Genomic DNA, 5781 nt, shown 5'->3' with positions numbered 1-5781 from the left:
ATATTTGAGTTTGGATTAATAAAAATTGCTGAAAACTTTACATGAAATGGAAAAGATTTTAGTATTCTTCTTGAAAATATCTCAAAAAAATTCCAAAGTATATGAAGTAATGAAAGTAGTCAACCATACTTAGAAAACATGATTTTGGAATTAAATTCTGTGTTCTACAAAATAAGACATTTAAGCCCTGGTGCTCATATGACCCTCAAATTAAAGCAGAAACAAAATTAGAAAGCAATTGTGAAAATGTGAAATTAGTTCAATAACCTGCTATTTATTCTCATAAAATATTAGTCAATGTAAATATTTTATAACTAAATAGACTTCCAAATATTCAGGGTAGTTATCACTTATTAAATCTTTACTAATGATGTGGTCTGTGTGTGTGTATACTAAAATTTATAGGAATATATAGGGCTTGTGTTCAGATGCTGTAGACTGAAATCTAGCAGGCCTGCATGAAAAAAGGACACAGAATGAGGAAGTAAACAGAGAAGTTGTAATTTTAGTTAAGGTTTGCATAACTACTTCCCAAACAGGGAGTCCCTAGATGAAACTTCAGTTTCTTAACTTTAACTCCACATGTATTCACTATGCTGTCTATGTGTTTGTATATGTGTGTATCAGTGTGTGTGCATTTTTTTGTTTATTTGTTGTTATAACAGATCAAAATCTCCCAGAAGTAGTAATTCAGAGATCAGGAAGTAGATTCATGAAGCTCCTGTTACTGCAGGTACTGATGGATGTTTTTCGACAAACTCATAAAACTTGTGGCTGTGCATGGCAGAGCATTATGTTAAGTACTCAAACGTGAGCATATGTTTCTAGATAGTTACATTAAAGAAAGTGTTATGTTGAATGTCTATAACAGCAGTTAACCTCTATATGAGGTAACTATAATTGCATTGCTTACCAGAAAAATACGGATTTTGATTGAATTGAGTCCATCAAGATAAAAATACAAGTTAAAATTAGATAACTATGAAAAAAGTAAAGGGGATCAGTCAGATCAAACACAAGAAAGAAAAAAAAAGACAAACCTTTCAAGAATTAAAATAATATAAAATAGTATGAAACTTTTTAAGTTTATACTAGTATAAAGTTTTATGTTTATGCTTAGTATAAACTTTTTAAGTTTAATAAGTTAGTGAAAAGAAACCACTAGAGATAAATTTTTAATATGTTAATTAAGGTATTCTCAGTGTAGATAAAACACATAATACACAGTGTACAAAATGTAGCTGTATGATCTTTATAAGCTTAATGATGTTTATTTATAGGCAGAAAGCAAACTCCCAAGCCAGGCCACTTTAGATAAGATTCTTTCAAAATAGTTACTCAGAATAGGGTATGTTGTAATTTCTATTTCACAGAATAAAAAGCAGAAAACTAACAAAATATACAGGAATTGAACAATCATGTTTATAGAAATCTGACCACATATTCATATTTTATATGCACATGTGAAATATTAATATTTGACTATATACTAGACAGAAAGATGCAAGGAGTCCAAGTCTTTGAAAACCTATAAAGCACCACCAGTCTCTCTTAGTCTTTTTGTTTTATAATGATATGAACAATATTGAGTTACAAACCATTATTAATTGGATTTTCTAATACTTTCAGCCAATATTTGTTTAAATTTGCAGTGCTAAGTCCAAACATAACTACATGGGCAAAAATGTTTATTGAAGAAATATTTCACCGCTTTTGCTTGCAATCTATGCTGATAATTTTCCCATTAACGGTTCATTTCCAATTAAATTGAATCTAGTGAATAGACTTGCCAGATGGGAGTACAATTCAGTAACATAGTGTGATTTCTAAAGAACAATGAGGTTACTTTTTGTTGAAGACTGTGTGATTTGATGACCTTTAAACTTTTGACGGCTTGAGTTCTATCAGTTATGACTATATTTTGTCCATTGAGACAGTTAATTGTTAACTGTGCATGCTTACATTGAAACAGATTTCATTTTACTCTGGAGCTACAGAAAGGATAATCCTTTTATTATTATGTGAAAAAGATTTTACTTGAGGTTTAAATAACTTTACATAAAATGTAATATATTTTATTGCATTATATATAATATAGAATATTGTTACTTATTTTTCTAAATGTTTTAAAAATGTGACATCTAATTTTGTAATTTCAACTTTCTAAGTTTTGAAATGTTAAGAAAAAAGTTTAAAAAGGCAGAGAAGTCTCAGATTACTTGGTTGACACTTTTTTGCTTGGCATTTGGTTGTCATTTCCCTTTATTCCAATTTTAGAGCAGTTCCGCCACATTTATTTCATTTTATTTTCCAAGTCATTAATATCTTCAAGATGCCAGGAGAGTTGTGTTGTAGAACTCTTTCAACCGTTTTCTTTGCATTGATTTAAAAATTAATCTGTTAGAGTCTTATATTCATTTTTCTTATTTTTAAAGAAGTCATTTATATAGTTTCAAATTTAAGAGGACCTGTCCAGATTTTTAATTTTGTTTTCAAACACAGCTCTTATCAATAACTTGATATTATTATTATTATTTATTGAAATGGAGTCTCACTCTGTTGCCCAGATGATGCCATCTGGGCTCACTGAAATCCCTACCTCCAAGGTTCAAGTGATTCTCCTGCCTCAGCATCCCCAGTAACTGGAACTACAGGCATGCACCACCATGTCTGGCTAATTGTGTGTGTGTGTGTGTGTGTGGTATTTTTACTAGAGATGGGTTTCATCATGTTGGCCAGGCTAGTCTTGAACTCCTGATCTCAGGTGATTCATCCGCCTCATCCCCGCAAAGTGCTTGGATTACAGGCATGAACCATCATACCTGGATATAACGGGGTGTTAATAATAATATAGTATGAAAACTCTGGGAATTAGATGCCCCCTCCTTTCCCAGGATTTGTCATTATTGCTGTTTTATTGCTGTTCTGTTTGCCTTGACTAATTTTCTAAATTTTCTTTTTCATGTGTGGCCATGAACATCTCTTTTCTATTAGCTTAGTTGCCTGCTAATGCATGGACAGAGACTTTTTTAATGTCTTGGACCAGTATTTCTCTAACCATTTCTTAAGGAGCTCTATTTGAATGGAGGCATGCCTTCAGCGATCTTAAAGTTTACACCTTTACCTTAGCATCCACTTCTGGCTTGCACAGAGCCTGAATTACTGTCAGAAGCCAGATTAGGGTCTTCTCCTTTTCTGTGTGTGGCCTGTTATATTCCCATTAATATATCAGAGAGCTTTTCAAAGCCCCCAGTGAATATCTCATTTTTCAGAGTTTTTAAAATTTATTGGCCAATCATATGTTTGCTCCACTTGGTGTTACTGCCTCATACTGCTACAGTAGTCAACAATTTCCCCTGATTATTTTAGACAATTTTTTATGATAGGAATTTCATCATTTAGGGAAATCTGAGTCAGTTCAAATAAAACAAGGCTTTGTTTTTTGGGAAATTGCCAGACAGGTCAAATAGTAGTAATTCTCTTGGGATGGGTCTTTAGGGAACAAAAGTTATTTTTTCCCTCTCAAGTGTGTGCTTGGATGCTGGATTTCTCAGCTGCCATAATTTGATGTTACTGATTATTAAGAATACCACAAAGATGCAAAGAGAGATATGGGATGATCAGTGGAATTATTTAGAGTCTTCTCTACTCAATTAAAACATCACAAATATCTGTTCTTACTGAAACTCATTTTCTTTTTTATTTAATTTCATTTTCTAAATTAACAAAAATAATTATACATCTTCATGAAGTACATAGTAATGTTTCAATACCTATGCAGTATGGTGAGCCAATCAGGGTAATTTGCATACCTATCATCTCAAACATACATCCGTTATTTGAACTAGAAACTTTCAATGTTCTCCTAGCTATTTGAAATTATATATTATTGTTAACTGTAGTCCTTCTATGGTATAGAATACATAAACTCATTCCTTCTATGTAGCCATAATTTTGTAACTGTTAACAAATCTCTCCCTGTCTCTCTCTTCTCATCCCAGATAATATTGTTTACATGTTTGTCCACTCCAAATCTCATGTTGAAAAGCAATCTCCAATACCAGAAGTGGGACCTAGTGGGAATTCTTTGAGTCATGGTGGCAGCTCTCTCATTAAAGTCTTGGTGACAAATCAAGGTAATGAATTTGCCCACTTTTGAAATTAAAAATATTTTTTGCTGTTGAAATGTTTCTGATCATTGAATTTTTACAAGTTTTGGTTGATAATTTTTACAGTTATGAAAAATGTGATTTTTGACAATGTTTGCCAGGAATCCTATTACTTGCATTTGGAGTCAATTTTGGAGGCTTTTATTCTATCATTCTGGACATACTGGTTTCTGGGATGTGTTTCTGGAGAAAGTCAAGTGTCTTTAAAGAATCTCTACTTTTAAAGGACATTGGTAGCTTCAGATAACATTCTCTCTAAACTATTAGCTCTTAGGTTATAGATTCATTTCAATATGCCTTTTTATTTAGATATTAAAGATATGTATGACTCCTTCATAGTAGGATTGAGAGATACTGATGATACAACTTGAACACATCAATATCTCATTATCTGTTTTGGATAAATCATTCATCTAGTCTATAAATATTTTATTCTAATATATTTATGATACAATAATTTTCACTAACTACATTTCTTTTAAAATCAAAAGATATTTTTGGTTTGAATTTTGGCTTCTTTTTGGGAAAATAGTATCTAAAAATTATGTAAATTATACACTGTGTATGCTCTAAGAGAAGTCAAAAAAAAAAAAAAAAAAAAACAGCTCTAACCTTGATGAGTCATATAAGTATCTGGGGATATGCCTCTGCTTGTCTGCTTACTCTGGGTTCTGCATATTGGTGTCAGATTAAAGTCATTGTGTTCTACCTTACACCGTGTAAAGTGAGAAATATTTATAGGTAATGCTATTGATTCTCAAGAAGCTTTACAAAACTGATATGGAAGCATTTCACTGCAATATTAAGTTCGAATGTTGTGTATGCAAATAGATGCCCAAAGAATGTATGTGTCACATGCTCATAATTAGTGAATTAATCTTTTCATAGCTGTTAAGGAAATCTCTAAATTTACCTTCAGGATTTTTGTTTGAAGAAGAATTGAAACAAGTTGAGAGCTGATAAAGTTTAAATTGATCAAATAAAATTCTGTACAAGTCAAAATATATGTAGAAAATAAGTAGATATAGAATAAGATAGATATAGAATAATTACTTATATCATTTTACTACTAGTTATTTAAGATAAATACATTAGATCTGAAAGCTGTATCATATATTTAATGAAACACAAATTGTTTATATTATCTCTGATTTTTAACTGCAAACATTCATTTGTGTAAAACAGTCTTATGATAATACTTATTTTCCATTTTACCTTGAATTTTTACCTTATATTTCCATATTTTTTTGTCTTATGTTTTAGAGTATTAAGGGAAATTTGAACAAGCTGTGAGTGATTCAGCTATTCTCCTCCAAAGTGGCACAGGTAAAGTAATCATGTACAACTGACCTTTAAAATGTAATACTCCAGTGATTGCCAAAAGGCCAGTTCGATGTTTTACTGTGCTGCTGCACTTTCACATGTAATAATCAAGAGTTGACATTTATGAAACTGCTGATGCACTGTGGTGACACCCTGATATCTGAGGTGTTATATGATTCTATCTTTAACATAGTAATGGATATGTAAGTGTATTAGAGGATAATACTTGGGAACTTTGATCAAAAACTTTTATCACTTAGTTAACCAAGTATTTAAAAACATAAATATA

This window comes from Cebus imitator, unplaced genomic scaffold (assembly GCF_001604975.1).
Source record: "Cebus imitator isolate Cc_AM_T3 unplaced genomic scaffold, Cebus_imitator-1.0 Scaffold423, whole genome shotgun sequence".
NCBI lineage: Eukaryota > Metazoa > Chordata > Mammalia > Primates > Cebidae > Cebus > Cebus imitator.
Note: the sequence above shows the minus strand (reverse complement) of the source record.